Raw genomic sequence first — 18,389 nt, forward strand, 5'->3', positions numbered from 1 at the left:
AGTTAGTCTGATAGCCATCGGGAGAGCTGAGAGCAACGGGTGATCAAGGAGAAGGGATAAGCTCTGTGTGACTTATGCCCCGGTCAAACCTCGGAGACAGGTCGACTGACCCCCTTGATGGAATCCGTGGTGGCTAGTCAGGTCTAGCTAAGGTGGGTAATGGCTTTGTTGGGATCTGCACCGACACTAAGGTGATCGTGCTGTGGTACCCTACCTGTGGGTAAAGTTGCACACCTCTGCAAAGTTAAAATCTATTCGAATAGCCGTGCCCACGGTATTGGGCAAGTTATGGTGTGGTCACATAACTAGTGTTTCTCTCGGGGAATGGTTGGACTGGTGTGGGTTGTTTGGGAAGTGTCCGGCAGTTGTGCCGTGTGCTACGACGGACGGGGAGTCCGGTAGCAGTTTAAAACTTGGATCCTGTGTGGATCAACACCATGTGCTCCCTGATGCTTAGCAACTTGTTTTGGAAAATTGTTTTAAACGAACCTTTGCATATAACTGAGTTTTCCGTAAATGAACCCTAACCTTATCCTTGGACTGTCCTGTGCATTGATCTCTGATACACCCCCTCCGTGGGTGTGATTGGACTTGCTGAGTACGTTCGTACTCACCCCATTCTTACTTCTTACAGCAGAAGATCCCGACTACATCCCCGAAGACGTCGAGTAGGGTTTCGTCCTGCACCCAGTCTTGCCTGTGGTTAGGGCCACCGCCGGAGTCCGCATGGCGCAAGACTCTGATGACCCTCTTTTCGTAGCTAGTGTAGTAGTGTGGGTTTCAGTTGTAATCCTCGCGATAGTAGCGCTTCACTGCCCATTACCATGTAGAGTTGTACGGTGATGTACCATCTGATGTAATAAAAGTGTTATCAGCCTCCTGGGACTGATAAAGTAACACTTTTAAGTCTTCCCTGATGGGGGGACGCTTCAGTGCTGCACTTTTATTTCCTCCTAAAATGTGAAGGAGAATCCTTCTTCATCCGGCGAGATTTGCCCTATCCCCGTTCAGCGTTTTGAAGCGTTACTTACGGTGGCTTCTGAAAAATATAATGGCCTTCAATGGTCCCATCTTGCCAGTGGAAGAAGTGTCTATTCGGCTCCTTCGATCCAGTCGGCGGTGGCAGTCGAAGGTGAAGTCTGGGGTGTCGATGAGCAAGAACCGTGTGTTGTAATGTTTTATCCTTTCTACAGGTTCTTGTATGGTCCTTGTATGAACTATGTATGTCTGATCTTATAAATAAATTCACCCCTTCTCAAAAAAAATCTAGCTAGGAAAAATGTGGCTACCCTAACCAGGCTAAAGAACGCCACAAGTTTTACACTCGATCAAGGGTGCTGATGCAGAATCGACACATGGTTCAGGCACTACGGCGTTCAGGTTCCTTGCTGGTATGATCACCTCCACTCTGCATTTGAGACCCACCGGTTCTTCTGTACGCCTGCACAAGAATGGTACCGGATCATCATGCATCTAGTTAGTAGTAAGATTTTTCGGATCATGCAGTGGGCATGAGGGAGGAACATGGTGCCTTGCCAACAAATCTAGTCATGCTGCTGATTTTTTTCTGATCTAAGAAGGAGAATGTACCTTGACAGTATCAAGCAGAGCTTGGGCGTCGGGATGCTTTCCAAAGTGATCGCGAACAGGCTGGGGAAAAACAAAAATTTGTAAGGTCGGATGAGTATATTCTTCTAGTATGAATGGACGCCTCAACTCTAAAAGATAAATTCAGACAAGTCCCTTTTGAAGAGACTGAAACACCCCGGTCTAAACAACCGGAGCTAAACATGTATTTAAACACCAGAAAGCAGTCTCTGGCGAAAATACATTACACAAGTGGTGCCACAGTCATACATAGCTTTATTTAATGCGTTCGATTACAATAATAACATAAACTAGGAATACAACAATAGCAGTGATAAACGCGAGGGTAAACTCTTCATCTGACATGGTGGCTTCTACTGCGACGGCACCACTCCAGACTTGGGTATAGGGCACGAACTACTCGCCTTCCTCAGGCACAAAATCAGGATCCTCTGCAACAAGTCATAAACGGGTGAGTACAAAAGTACTCAGCAAGTTCCACCTCACCCTACGGGAGGGGAATGATATGCACGATGCACATTAATCACAAAACATTAGTGATGCAACTTATAGTATGCAACTCTTCCCGACACAACCCACAGTAGGTAGCTCACTAGTTGTCAGGACCACACCGTAGCCTGTCCATTCCGTGGACACGGACCATTCGAATGGATTCTACACTCTGCAGAGGTCGTACACTGTACCCACAAGCTCGACTGCCCGAACGGACAACCGACATAGCCGACACCCAGCCGTGGTCACGCCCCAGCCCGGCCGCACAACCCTCGGGTCCTGACCCCAATGGTCTATACCCGTGAACCATCCCTGCGACCGTCAGGCTAACCAGTGGGATTAGGCTAAGTCCGGCCCATAACGGAACCTGTGGTCGTACTAAAGTAAGCTAGGTGAGATGTCAAAACAACTCGGTCCTTATGGTTCACCAGGGCAGCAGCCATCCCTCAACATGTCAACTCGAGCCTACCTCCACGGTAGCACTCACCTGCCAGTCTACCACCACGGTAGCGCCGGCTCCAACATACCCAGCTGCCCTAGCCTCAACCAAATCCCTTCATATCCTAGTCTCAACTCTGGATATGCATAACTACTCACATGCATGTATGAGCACACTCAATCACTCAAGCATCGGTATATGTAATCGATCCTAAACCAGAGCTACAACTAGACGTCCTCACATGGATGCAACCGCTCACGTAGGGGTCGATGAAACTTGCCTTCGCTTATGTACGCGTCGGCGGCGGCGGCTTCCTGCTCGTGGTACGGGTCTTCTGGCTCCGGCCCGCTGTACTGACCTTCGTACTCCTTGGCCGGCTCCTCCTCGGTCACTCCGTGATCTACGGGCGGAAACGGCACAACCGGCAAACAACACAAGCAAGCTATAAAATAAGCTCAAATGGAGATGAAAATAGGGAAATAGATAGTACATGATTTGAGGAGAGGGTCAACTGTTGGAGCTTCGTCTCGTGAGTGAACTGGGCTCGGGAGAAGTGGTTTAGCTAGTGAAATGAAACGGCTCGGTGTGCTTGGGCTGATGATGGAGCTCATCACGGCCTCGCTCTTTTTATAGGCGGCAGCGGCGTCGCACAGGGACGGGCGACGGCGTGGGCTGCGGCAGCTCGCCGACAGCTCCCACAGTGGCAGCACTGAAGACGCGAGCGTCGAGGCGGCAAAGCCGGCGAGGACGCTGCAGCGGCGTGGGCGAGGTGGGGACGCGGAGGTGGGCGGCACGGCGCGGTGTCGGCGGCAGTGCGCGGTCCCGTCGTGGGGCCGGTGTGTCGCGCGTGCGCGAGCGAAAGCGAGCACGGGTGGGGGACGGCAGGGAGGTGCGTCGGCTTCCTTTTTAAATGAGGTGAGGCGGTTCGCGCGGCGGAAAAATATCTCGGCCGGCGCTGTGTGCGACGACCCTGATTTATGGCGAGGTGGAGCCTACCAACAGATGATCACAACCTATATACTAAGTACTCAAGTTTAACCAGGAGACTAACACGTACCTTATTGGAGCGACAAAGTCACGAAGGAACGCACAACTTTAAGTGGCTAGTCCAACACTAAGCTTACCACAACTTGCTCATGGGTGGATGGCAAAAGAAAGGGGGGGGGTCCTATTTATAGATCAAGGGGGATGGTGTTGCTAGTGAAGATAAAGAAAGCACCGGAGAAGGAAAACAGAGGGGAAAGGGAAATCGAATTCCCCAAGGACTTATGCGCAATTTCAGAAAACTGCAGGGGCTCATCTGTAAGGTGAAATTTCCAATCAATCTAAAACTCAAATGAAGAAATGCCCAAAACGAAAGTTGAAGAGTTTTTCGAACTCTACAACATTGCTTTAGGGCTCAAATTCAAAAACTCAAACTTATGTTTTTACATATGAATTTTTGGAACAAAAAGTCGGATTTGAATTGCTTTTGTCCTAAAGAGTAAAACTTTATAAAATTCAGGACCTAAATGCAAGCATTTATGACACGTCATGATGACGGGATAGACTCGTCATAAATGTTGGATAGACATGTCATTATGACGGGATAGACTCGTCATAATGGTTGGATAGACATGTCATTATGACTCGTATTTTTACACTTTAGTCCTGAGTAAATTTAAAAGTTACTTTTTGTAAATCAATATTTGCATAAAAGGACTTGTACTTTTATAAAATTACGCAAACACCCTTACTTTGCATTTCTTTCAATAGTGATGAAAACTGGGATGTTACAAACCTACCCCACTTAGGTTGAATCTCGTCCTCGAGATTCAGCTTCACCACTAAAGAGACTGGGGAACTCGGCTCGGAGCGCATCTTCTCTCTCCCAAGTTGCTTCTGCTTCAGAATGCCCACTCCACTGGACTCGACAAATTTTGACTGCTGAGTTGCGGGTTCTTCGCGTCACAATATCTAGAATTTTTACTGGTACTTCTTGATATCTGAGATCATCCTGCAGGTCGATTGTTTCTGGGGCCACCTGTTCTTCTGGTACTCGCAGACACTTTCTGAGTTGGGACACGTGGAATACATCGTGTACATCTGACATCTCTGCTGGCAACTGAAGCTTATAGGCTACTGCTCCCACTTTCTTGATAATTGGGAAAGGTCCAATGTAACGTGGGGCCAACTTTCCTTGTACCTGGAATCTGCGTGTGCCGCGGATTGGGGAAACTTTAAGGTACACATAGTCCCCAACTTCGAAGCTGAGAGTACGCCTTCTTTTATCAGCATAACTTTTCTGGCGGGACTGAGCTGCCTTTATATTCTCTCTGATTTCCGCTATCTTTCTTCTGCTTCCTTAATAAAATCTGGACCCTCAATAATGCGGTCACCGACTTCAGTCCACATGAGAGGTGTGCGGCACTTCCTCCCGTAGAGGGCTTCAAATGGCGACATCTTTAAACTGGACTGGTAGCTGTTGTTGTAGGAGAACTCCGCATATGGCAAACTATCTTCCCAATTTTTGCCATAAGTAAGAACACAGGCTCTTAGCATGTCTTCAAGGATCTGATTAACTCTTTCAGTCTGGCCATCGGTCTGGGGATGATATGCTGAACTGAAGTCCAACTTTGTACCAAGTGCTTCATGTAACCTGCCCCAGAATCTCGAAGTGAACTGGGTGCCTCTATCTGACACAATCCTCTTAGGTACTCCATGCAACTTCACAATACGCTCAATATATAATTTGGCTAATTTATCCCCTCCGTAACTGGTACGTACTGGGATGAAGTGTGCCACCTTAGTAAGTCGATCGACAATTACCCAAACCGAGTCATGGCCGCTCTGGGTTCTTGGTAGACGGTGATAAAATCCATACTAACTTCATCCCACTTCCATACTGGAATTGGCAACGGTTGGAGTAATCCACTGGGTTTCTGGTGCTCTGCCTTAACCCTTTTTGCACACATCACAATGAGCTACGAATCGGGCAATATCCCCCTTCATACCATTCCACCAATACTTCTCCTTAAGGTCCAGGTACATTTTCGTAGTGCCGGGGTGAATGGAATAAGTGGAGTTATGGGCTTCATCCAAGATGGTCCTGCGAAAATGACCTTGCTTAGGCACACATAATCTTTCTTGAACCACAAGACTCCATCCTTATCTATCCTGAAATCTGGGGCTTTGCCTTCACTGTTGCGATCTTTAATCCATACCAATCTTTCATCCTCCATCTGAGCTTCCTTAATCTGGTCATCCAGGATGGGATGAACACTAAGATTGTGGTTGCAAGGGTGGCGTATAACCCTTAGGTTTAACTTCCTCATTTCTTCACTCAGCTCTGGGGCTTGCGTAACTAGGTGATGGCAATATGCTTTACGACTGAGCGCATCAGCCACCACATTAGCTTTTCCGGGGTGGTAATGAATTTCCAAATCATAGTCTTTGATCAACTCCAACCATCTTCTCTGCCTAAGGTTGAGATCTGACTGGGTGAAAATGTACTTCAGGCTCTTATGATCCGTGTAGATCTCACACTTGTTCCCAATTAGGTAATGTCTCCAAATTTTGAGGGAATGCACCACCGCGGCTAATTCCAAGTCATGGGTGGGGTAGTTCTGCTCATGTGTTCTCAACTGTCTTGAGGCATAGGCTACAACTCTTCCTTCTTGCATAAGCACACAACCCAATCCTTGTCGGGATGCGTCGCAATAAATGACAAAGCTCTTCTGATTATCTGGCAAGATTAGCACCGGGGCAGAAGTTAGTCGCCTCTTCAACTCTTGAAAACTTCCCTCGCAAGCTTCAGACCAGACAAACTTTGCATCCTTTCGGAGCAACTCGGTCATAGGCCGGGCTATCTTAGAGAAACCTTCTATGAATCTCCGGTAATAGCCGGCTAATCCCAAGAAACTCCTAATCTCCGAGACTGAGGTTGGTTGCTTCCATTCTGATACTGCCTTGACCTTTTCTGGGTCTACTTCAACACCTTCAGCTGTTAAGACGTGACCCAGGAAACTGACTCTCTGCATCCAGAATTCGCACTTACTAAACTTGGCATACAACTGGTGTTTTCTGAGCTTTCCCAGCACAACTCTAAGGTGTTGTCCATGCTCCTCAGCACTCTTAGAGTAGACCAGTATGTCGTCTATGAATACCACGACAAACCGATCTAACTCTTCCATAAACACCTTATTCATGAGGGTCATGAAAAAGGCAGGGGCGTTAGTTAGACCAAAAGGCATCACTGTGAACTCATACTGGCCATAACGGGTCCTGAAGGCCGTCTTAGGGATGTCCTCTGGTCGTACTCTGAGCTGATGATAACCTGACCTCAGATCTATCTTGGAGAAGAACTTAGCTCCCTTCAACTGATCAAACAGGTCATCAATCCGAGGCAGAGGGTACTTGTTCTTGATGGTGACTGCATTCAGGTCACGGTAGTCCACACAAAGTCTCATGCTTCCATCCTTCTTCTTCACAAAGAGCACTGGGGCTCCCCACGGAGAAGCAGCAGGTCTAATAAATCCCTTTTGTTGGAGCTCCTCAAGCTGCTTCTTCAACTCGGCAAGCTCTGGGGCTGCTAACCGATAGGCATTCTTTGCTATAGGCTTGGTTCCAGGGACTAAGTCAATAGTGAACTCTACATCTCTTTCTGGAGGCATACCGGGTAGTTCATCTGGAAATACATCTGCGAATTCCCGAACTACTGGCACGTCTTCTGGGGATTCTGCTTGAATGTGGTTCACCAAGGAGTCTGGTAGGCTAGGCTGGATTAGGCATGTGACTGTTGACCCTTGGTGGTTGGTGACTGTCACTGCTCTCTCAGCACAGGCTATGTTTCCTCGGTGCTTGGTGAGCCAGTCCATACCGAGTATGACATCTATTCCTTTGGAAGCAAGGACTACTAGGTTGGCAAGGAATACTACCCCACTTAGGTTTATAGGGATATCTAAGACGCCTAAGTGGCAAGGTATATGACCTCCAGGCGAACGTGTCATTAACGGCCTCTTAAGGGCTATAGTAGGGATATCATGTTTTTCCACAAAGTGGGAGGATATAAAGGAATGCGATGCTCCAGAGTCAAAGAGTACTGAGGCTAGAGTTGATTGGACCAGAAACTCACCGAAAATCACTCCTGGTGCATCCTCTGCTTCTTCAGCATGCACATGGTTCACCTTTGCCTTGCCGAAGGACTGCTGCTGGCTTTTAGCTGGTGCTGTACGGTTGGCTCCCGCCGGCTGCTTTGGTCCTTGAACCGAGTTGGAGAAAATAGAAGGGGCCGGCTGATTGAGATACGGACAGTTGGCCCTGTAGTGTCCGACTTCACGGCAGTGGAAACAGGCCTTCCCATTGGTCACTTGACTTCCGCCAGTCGGTTGGGTGCGGGAGGCATTCTGGGTCTGCATAACCGGAGCTGACTGGGCTGGCTTCTGGAAAGAACCGGGGTGCGTTTTGAATGAGGTTGCACCCTGGCTCCTCTGGCCTGAGTGAGCCGGATACTGAGTCTTCTGGAACTTCTCCGTCTGCTGGGGTTTCTTGCTTTCAAACCGTCGTTTGCGCTCACTGAGTTCTGCCTTCCTATTTCTCTCAGTGGTGATAGCCCTGTTGATCATGGCATTAAAGTCACTGTGGGTGGTGACTTCAACCAAGGTCCTGATTTCAGGGTTTAGCCCACCAAGAAAAGCTTCTTGCTTCTTCTCGTCATCATTGGTATCCTCTGGTGCATAACGAGATAACTCCGTGAACTTATGGAGATACTCCGTCACATTCATACCACCTTGACGAAGCTTTCTGAACTCATCCCTCTTAAGCTTCATGACACTGCTGGGGATGTGATGTTCTCTAAAGATCTTGACAAAGTCAGCCCATACCATCTCGTTAGCGTTTTCATTTATTTCCCGGTAACTCTGCCACCAAGCAAGGGCTGGTCCCCTTAACTGTTGTATTGCGAGCAAAACTTTGTCTCTGTCATCTGCATGGACCACTTCGAGCTTCATTTCAATCTCTCGCAGCCCAATCATCTGCCTCAATAGGGTTATCAGATCCTCCAAACTTAGGTGGCTGCAAGCGGTTGAAATCTGCAATCCTGCTGCCATTGCCATGATGCATTGCAGGTCTGTTGTTGCCAAGATTGCCTTGAGCTTGAGCTGTGAGCGTGGTCACAAGAACTTGAAGGAGTTGGTTCTGCTGCTGCAGTATGGCTGCCAGATCAATGGGTGCTGGGGCACGGGGAGGTGGCGGTGGTGGGTGTCCATTTCCTGGTGCTCCTGGGGCTACGTTCAAAGGGCCTGGTTTCTCGGGTTGACTTCGTCACCGTCTTCCTGAGCATGGAGTCCCTGGACTCGACTCGAACGACGGGACATCTGCGGTCAAGAAGGGATAAGGTACGATTAGGTAGCTCTCCTAATTTATTACTAGGGTAAATTTGCATATATATATATATATAATAGCACACAACACAAACAAATCATTCAAGCACCAAGCATTCATTCAAACCAGCAGGGATACATGACACGACGGATTACAATAACGCGGCTCGACTTTTAAGGGTCGGCCGGGACGACTCGACTACTGAGCCCTACCACACGGTCTTCAGGGTCACTGTTTCCAGGATCTCGGGGAGATGCGGGAGGCGTGGGCGGCACTGATTCGCAAATCCTCCTGCGCGGTTGGGACAAAGGGTACAGTGGAATCCCCTCCAGGATTGGCGACTCAGCGGCAATCCTGGGATGGTGTTCCTTGCGCTTGGCGCGGTCCACTAGGTAGACACCCCTAAGGAGTTGGCTGTGGCGATCGGCTTGTTCCCTAAGGTTTTCTTCGGCCACGGCGAGGCGGCTTTCAGCTTCAGCCGCTCGGGCTTCTGCCTGAGCTAAGGCCAGCTTAGCCTTATGCCAGCGGGACTCCGCTCCCTCAGCACGCTGGATTAAATCTCTCACATGCTGATGCAGTTGGTCGCACAAATCGTCGAGGCTAAGCAAATAGCCAGACATAGCGACAACTGTGGGGTTCTTCTCTGTCCCTGCGGGACTTTCCAGGTTGCGGATCCTCGCTGCCCAAGCAGGACGGCTACGATCCAACGGTGGGAAGTACTTCATGGGCGTGGAACCCAAGTGCCATTCGAACATCTGGCACAGGTACCGCAGTGCCTTGCGAGCTGCAAGTTGAATGGTGTCAGGCATACGGGCTCCAGTGGCGGTGATGCTCCAGGGTTGCATCTCCAAGTATTTATCACTGGCGCCAATATGGACGGTGACCTCACAGCTTTCGGTGCCATGCTCCATGAACTCGCGACCCACGTACTCCGGTCGTTCCGGAATACCTAGTCGCACCGTGGCAGCATAAAGCACCCTGGGAATCCATCTTCGTTGATGCAGTAGGTGGTGGTCCAGTCATCCGCCATCTAACTTACAAAGGTAGGGTTAGCATAATAAGGATAAAGTTTTAAGGAGTAATAGGGCTTCAAGGATTGACCATCCTAGGGCTCCTACGGTCATCGTTCCTACCGGTTCGTGTCCTACAGCCAAGCATGGCTCTGATACCACTTGAAACACCCCGGTCTAAACAACCGGAGCTAAACATGTATTTAAACACCAGAAAGCAGTCTCTGGCGAAAATACATTACACAAGTGGTGCCACAGTCATACATAGCTTTATTTAATGCGTTCGATTACAATAATAACATAAACTAGGAATACAACAATAGCAGTGATAAACGCGAGGGTAAACTCTTCATCTGACATGGTGGCTTCTACTGCGACGGCACCACTCCAGACTTGGGTATAGGGCACGAACTACTCGCCTTCCTCAGGCACAAAATCAGGATCCTCTGCAACAAGTCATAAACGGGTGAGTACAAAAGTACTCAGCAAGTTCCACCTCACCCTACGGGAGGGGAATGATATGCACGATGCACATTAATCACAAAACATTAGTGATGCAACTTATAGTATGCAACTCTTCCCGACACAACCCACAGTAGGTAGCTCACTAGTTGTCAGGACCACACCGTAGCCTGTCCATTCCGTGGACACGGACCATTCGAATGGATTCTACACTCTGCAGAGGTCGTACACTGTACCCACAAGCTCGACTGCCCGAACGGACAACCGACATAGCCGACACCCAGCCGTGGTCACGCCCCAGCCCGGCCGCACAACCCTCGGGTCCTGACCCCAATGGTCTATACCCGTGAACCATCCCTGCGACCGTCAGGCTAACCAGTGGGATTAGGCTAAGTCCGGCCCATAACGGAACCTGTGGTCGTACTAAAGTAAGCTAGGTGAGATGTCAAAACAACTCGGTCCTTATGGTTCACCAGGGCAGCAGCCATCCCTCAACATGTCAACTCGAGCCTACCTCCACGGTAGCACTCACCTGCCAGTCTACCACCACGGTAGCGCCGGCTCCAACATACCCAGCTGCCCTAGCCTCAACCAAATCCCTTCATATCCTAGTCTCAACTCTGGATATGCATAACTACTCACATGCATGTATGAGCACACTCAATCACTCAAGCATCGGTATATGTAATCGATCCTAAACCAGAGCTACAACTAGACGTCCTCACATGGATGCAACCGCTCACGTAGGGGTCGATGAAACTTGCCTTCGCTTATGTACGCGTCGGCGGCGGCGGCTTCCTGCTCGTGGTACGGGTCTTCTGGCTCCGGCCCGCTGTACTGACCTTCGTACTCCTTGGCCGGCTCCTCCTCGGTCACTCCGTGATCTACGGGCGGAAACGGCACAACCGGCAAACAACACAAGCAAGCTATAAAATAAGCTCAAATGGAGATGAAAATAGGGAAATAGATAGTACATGATTTGAGGAGAGGGTCAACTGTTGGAGCTTCGTCTCGTGAGTGAACTGGGCTCGGGAGAAGTGGTTTAGCTAGTGAAATGAAACGGCTCGGTGTGCTTGGGCTGATGATGGAGCTCATCACGGCCTCGCTCTTTTTATAGGCGGCAGCGGCGTCGCACAGGGACGGGCGACGGCGTGGGCTGCGGCAGCTCGCCGACAGCTCCCACAGTGGCAGCACTGAAGACGCGAGCGTCGAGGCGGCAAAGCCGGCGAGGACGCTGCAGCGGCGTGGGCGAGGTGGGGACGCGGAGGTGGGCGGCACGGCGCGGTGTCGGCGGCAGTGCGCGGTCCCGTCGTGGGGCCGGTGTGTCGCGCGTGCGCGAGCGAAAGCGAGCACGGGTGGGGGACGGCAGGGAGGTGCGTCGGCTTCCTTTTTAAATGAGGTGAGGCGGTTCGCGCGGCGGAAAAATATCTCGGCCGGCGCTGTGTGCGACGACCCTGATTTATGGCGAGGTGGAGCCTACCAACAGATGATCACAACCTATATACTAAGTACTCAAGTTTAACCAGGAGACTAACACGTACCTTATTGGAGCGACAAAGTCACGAAGGAACGCACAACTTTAAGTGGCTAGTCCAACACTAAGCTTACCACAACTTGCTCATGGGTGGATGGCAAAAGAAGGGGGGGGTCCTATTTATAGATCAAGGGGATGGTGTTGCTAGTGAAGATAAAGAAAGCACCGGAGAAGGAAAACAGAGGGGAAAGGGAAATCGAATTCCCCAAGGACTTATGCGCAATTTCAGAAAACTGCAGGGGCTCATCTGTAAGGTGAAATTTCCAATCAATCTAAAACTCAAATGAAGAAATGCCCAAAACGAAAGTTGAAGAGTTTTTCGAACTCTACAACATTGCTTTAGGGCTCAAATTCAAAAACTCAAAACTTATGTTTTTACATATGAATTTTTGGAACAAAAGTCGGATTTGAATTGCTTTTGTCCTAAAGAGTAAAACTTTATAAAATTCAGGACCTAAATGCAAGCATTTATGACACGTCATGATGACGGGATAGACTCGTCATAAATGTTGGATAGACATGTCATTATGACGGGATAGACTCGTCATAATGGTTGGATAGACATGTCATTATGACTCGTATTTTTACACTTTAGTCCTGAGTAAATTTAAAAGTTACTTTTTGTAAATCAATATTTGCATAAAAGGACTTGTACTTTTATAAAATTACGCAAACACCCTTACTTTGCATTTCTTTCAATAGTGATGAAAACTGGGATGTTACAGAGACAGTACTAATTCGCAAGGTTGGTTAACAGCAGGGAAGGGGTTTAAACCTGCAATATCTCGTTTATTGCTTTTGCGAGAGCGAGCTTCACATCATCAGGGTGGAGAGTGCCACTACGGTATTCTCCATGGAGTTGTTCTATTTTACTGTAGGTCCTGTTTCACAGCAGCAAATGTCACATCTGAACACAACCTTAAAATCGCCTATGGTGTTATAAAAGCATAGCCTAACTGGTGCATGATTCCGAATGAATTGAGCTCCTGCTTGACAGAGTATGCCGTTTCACATGAACTGCACATTATACCCGCTCGAATGGTGTGTGTATAAACAGAAAAAAGGATTCTGGTTTGTAGTTGAATATTACCTGTTACTGCCATCAGTTTCCTTGCAAAGCACAGCAAACCTTCCGGACTTGGGCAAGACTATGTACTCGATGTACTCTAAGCATAGATTTCCTTCAGTAACTTTGTGAGGGCAGAAAGCCAGTCCTATCTTCTCATTCACCTGAGACTGCAGTAAGCAACTTGATCATGAACACCACAGCGAGAGAAAGGGCATAAAACATTGACTGACAGATGTTTCTGTACAAAAAAGGGTGTCTCATGACTGATAGATGATGTGTTTATTATTCAGGTTGTTGAAAAAAATCTGATTGTTGATATTTAAAAAATGACATATATCAAGAGAAATAACCTCAATGTCTTCCATAAAAATAGCCGAGGATGGATCGCTCTTTGACATTTTTTTGCTGACCTTCTTTAATACCAGGCAACATATCTGCAATTGACATTAATGGGCAAAACAATTCACAAACGGAGCACTAACTTTGAACCATATGAAAATATAAATCTAACCACATCCAGTAGATATAAGCACATACGGCGTGATAGAATAATCGGCCTGCTATTCTTTTTGCTGGCCTCACAATAGTCTCTAGCAAGCGTATTCATCTTTCTTTGATCCAAACCCATCTGGCATTCTGGCATATATCTACCTGCAGACGGAAATGAATAAACAATTTCATAACTGCGATTTATTTATTTGGTCTCTTCTGTACCTGCGATTTATTCATTTGGTCTCTTCTTATCTCTCTCCTCTGGCACGACCTGTATCTGTCCTTGGCCTTTGGCTTTTGTCCCTGCTCGTGGTGAACGACTCGAAAAGTCCACCGTCGGAAAGCAACTGTCCTTTCCATCTAATCTGGGCAATGCAAGGCCACTGTAACAAATTCCATCCATGATCCACCGGTCAAACGATGCATGGAACGCCATTGCCATGGAGCCTTGCCTATTTGCCTTGGTAGATGATCTATGGGCCTGGATACTTGTTGGATATCTTGTTTTTTTTAAATGAAAGACACCGATCTTTTTATTGCCACTCACACGCCACTTTGTGTGTCAATTGTGTGTCAGTCTTTCATGCATTGTCTTCTCGATCAGTCTATAGGGTTCCAACAGCTGATCCGTCTCCTCAACCAGCTAGCTCAGCAACTGTAGCTCCTCTGTAGGCTTTGGAGGCACCTACCTGCTCTGACGCTCCGTGTGGCTTTGCAGGCTGATAGTGATGGGCCGGGCTTGGGCATGTCCGCCGCGGCTGTTCTTCAGATGCATACATGCATACACACACACTTCTCCCTTTCTTCAGATGCCCTGCTGTTCTAAGGGTCCCTTTGGTTGGGCGTTCTGTGTCCAATTCGCGTCCAGAACGCGAAAATCCGAACCAAACGGCTTCACGACGCGCAGCGATTTTGGTAACGCAGCCGCGTTTCCTAGTTCACGGAGAGAATCGCCCCATACCCCGATTTCACTGCGTTTCGGATGAAATTACCCGCAATGCCATCGGTTATGTGCGTACCGGTTCGCGTTTTCTTTTCCCCGCCGGCCGTGCCGCCCCCGGCCGCGGCGCCCCCGCCCCGTCCGCGGCCGCCCCGCCCCCGTCCGCGGCCGCCCCGCCCCGCCCCGCCCCCGGTCGCGCCTCCCCCGGCCGCCCCGCCCCTGCGCCGCCCCCGGCCGCCCCGCCTCCGGCCGACCCTCAAAACGAGTTCCCCTCGCGGACCTAGTGCTCCCCCACCGCCCCTCGCCGCCGGCCGAGCCTCCCATCGCCGGAATTTGAAGCCCCTCCGGTGCGCAGCTGTGCTCAAGGACCACATTGCAAAGATCAAAATCTTTTCAGGGTTCTCGGTGCATAAAGTCAGGGACCTAGTTGTAATTAAAAACTGTATAGAGTTATATAGAGCTGCAACCTATAAATTCGTTTAAAATTCAAATCATAAAAATACAACGTAAAATTTATGGAGTCCCTCTACAAGCTTATTGGCTAGTTTTAAAATAAAACTTGTTCTAGAATAAATAATAGTTTTGCATATTGCTACTTAAGTACATATAAACATTAATACTCAACTCAGGGACATAATAGGGGCATAACAGATATTTGTATCTAGAATCCACAGTTGACAGCTATTTCACCAAACAGCTTTCAGCTTTCCCATAGCTGGCACCTCACAGCTGATTTCCCACAGCTGGCGGCTGAAATCAGATTCTCAGGAATCCACAGCTCAACCAAAGGGACCCTAATTGTGACACCGTGTTATTACAATTCACACACACGCACATGATTTCGGGCCGCAGGACACTCAACAAATGCATACATGCATGTAATTGTGTTATCTGGCTCAACGTTTTAACAACCTTTTAAATTATTTCTATGTCATTTGTACTCAGTCGACGCAGCAAGGTTATTTAAATTTAAAGACGATTTAGCAGCTTTTTTTTCAGCAGCCACCAGTACATTTCACCTACTGACAATGGTATCGATCCGTATGACGGTATCTACCGGCAGGCCACAGCTTGGTTTGCCTTTAACTGCTTTGGTTTTCACTCCTCTTGAACAAGTTCAGGATCGTGTGATAGGTTACTCTGCCTTACAGCCTGAACGTTGACTACTGAAAGATTTGATTATAGAGTTCAGATTTCATAGATTGGCGAGTATCTCACGACTTCATATTACAAATCTGAAAAAGTATGTGATCATTTGGTGCTTAATGTTTGAGCAAAGGCAGCTGAAACCCTTGTAAATCGAGCTACACTGTCAAGGGGTTCAGAGTTTGGACGTGCAGCTGTCTGCCTGTCTGTTTCTCTCCTCATAAGATTGCCTAAATTTCCCACATTTTCAGTCGCGATTGGGATGCGAAATGAGAGGCCAGGGGGTTTTCGGTTCTGCCATGAAGATTGTTGGCGTCCTGTTCCTAAAGAAGAAGGTGCGTGTGCGTGTTTGTTAAAATAAAATATCTGAATCTGCTGAGCTAACACTTTGAAAAAAACAATTATAAGCTTTCTTTAAGTTGCTAAAAGAACTAAATAAATACTTATAGGCTTCCTTTTTGCACACAATGCATCATGTGAATTTGCACTAGATATACTTGCTAGGTTGCCTAGTGCCAACTAACCTTGAGAAACAATATATGAGCACACTGCATGAGGGGATACATAATCTGGGCAGCAGTCAGGGCATCCTTCTCGCTTCGACCCATAATTTGGCAACACCCGTGCAGTAATCAAGGAAAAAAAGTTAGTTTCCATAACCATACCATAAGTTATTTACAACCTCTGAAAGATGAGTATTCATTGCCGCGATTATCAATTTCTTCCGAGGCCCGGAGGAATTCTACCCCTTTCAAGTTCATGCCAAGTGCTTTCCAAATCTCAATCGTGTTGTTTGATGATAAAAAAAATAATACAACGAGATATGGTAAAATTAAAGATAATATGTGCCGACATATATTATTACATAAATTATGGTTGAGCCCATGACACATGGGCCCCACCTCTTCATGATGCTAGAAGACTTTGGTCAGACTCTTGCATAGCCTAGTTTCTTAAAAAAGATCGAGCATGCACGAGTTTATTAGTGACAAAACATGAGACTTGAAAGAAAAGCTACACGCCATTGGATGAGCTCTGATCAGGCACGTGTATGTATTATGAGTTAATTCAGTTTGGGTTCTCTAGAAGCTGGCCCACCTGTAAGCATGGATGCAACAAGTTAACCTGAGAGGTTAATTAGTTTCGATCCGTATCCAAGTTGGTTACTTGAGATAAGCACTTCACGTTGTGGAGAGAAAGCTAGCACGTCCAGGTGCTTAACTGGAGCCGTAAGTTGGTTGTTAGGGCATGTTTAGAAGCACTCCACTCTACGAAAACAAACTCTACTCCACCAGCTTCACCTTTTAGCAGCTCCACTCTATCTTTTCTACGAAAACTTGGAGCTGACGTACGTGTTTAGGAGATTATGGTGCTCCAGCTCGAGAAATATGATAACTTGGTAGGAATAGTCTATTTTGCCCATGGTGGTTGGATGAAGGGTTGGTTTGTTTTTTTCCGTTGCTATACCCAGCACTGTTCATTCCGAAAAACTAGCCCAACCATGTTCCAATGTCATTGTTCAACCAAATAATATTAAAGATCGCAATAACTATGGTACAAAATCAATATTTTCATTACAAACTAATTCCAAGCGATAGAGAGTGATGTGGCCAACTCATCACAAAAGGCATCCATAGTCAACATCAGCAGGCACCCATAATCAACATCAACATCAGCAGGCACCCATAATCAACATCAACATCACGAAAGGCATCCATAATCTGATTCATCCCCAACAGCAGCATCATGGTCACAATCATCTGGGAACTCATGCAAATTACCATTATCAACATCAGCAGGCGCCTCTTGAGATGGCGGAATGATGGGATTAGAGCTCATAGGATTCCAATGATCTGATTGATCATTAATTATATCACCAAATATCACTGATAAATCATCCTCGTTTTGCAATGGTTTTTTCCTAAACTTCCCAAAACCTGGGCGGCGGCACGGGCGCGGGGGGGGGGGGGGGGGGGGCGGAGGGGGCGGCGGCGCGCGGGTGGAACAAGGTGCGGCGGCGGTGCGGGCTGGTGGGAGCAGGGGCGGATGGAGGGGAGGGGCAGGAGGCGACGGGATGAGGAAAGGAGAAGGAGATGGATCCAACCGTTACCTTGTAACTAGTGGTATGGTGGTAATTACCTCGCAACTCCATGAGTTGGTACAAAACTAATACTTTTGGAGCACCTCTTGAGGTACTCCACAAAAAAACGTAGATATGGCTCTCAACTCCACTTTTTTTCTGAAGCTGGAGTTGGTGGAGCTGTACATGTTTGGATAGCAATTTCGTAGAGTTAGTGGAGTGGAGCAATTTTTTATAGAGTGGAGTGCTCCCAAACATGCCCTTAGCTTGGAGTAGACCTGACTTGCATTGGTTCAACAGTATTTCCGAGATATACGTCGGCTTGGAGATAAAATCCAGCAGATTAGTTTACTGTGTGCATACGTCTACCTGTTCTGTACCCATCCAGCTAGCTAGCTAGCTATCCCTTCTAGGCTTGTACAACAGGCCCTAGCCCTGCATCCCTACGATAATGCAATTGTGGCCTACGCAAGCAAGCTGCAGCAAGCGGATGGGTTTGCAGTCTGCCTCCTGATTCCTCCTTCGCATTCGTACTCTGCTCCCTTTCCAAAAGAAAAAAAAAAGATTCGTACTCTGCAGTCGGCCGGCGTGTACGTATACACTACGTACGTACGTACGTATTTCAAAACTACACGATTTGGTCGAGCGGTTGGATTGGAGTCTTGATCCAACTAGGACGGACGAACGGACTTGCCGTCGATCTCATGACCGATGTATATAAGCGTGCATACGCCTCCGATCTAGACCTCCTCCGCCA

At 47.9% G+C, this 18,389-nt stretch overlaps 1 pseudogene; it reads right to left on the reverse strand.

Annotated features, from left to right (window-relative positions):
* Positions 1-1,360: 1,360 nt before the first annotated feature.
* LOC112872386 lies at positions 1,361-16,445 on the reverse strand (annotated as a pseudogene).
* Between the last annotated feature and the right edge of the window lie 1,944 nt (positions 16,446-18,389).

Source organism: Panicum hallii, chromosome 8 (genome assembly GCF_002211085.1).
Source record: "Panicum hallii strain FIL2 chromosome 8, PHallii_v3.1, whole genome shotgun sequence".
NCBI classification, from domain to species: Eukaryota; Viridiplantae; Streptophyta; class Magnoliopsida; order Poales; family Poaceae; genus Panicum; species Panicum hallii.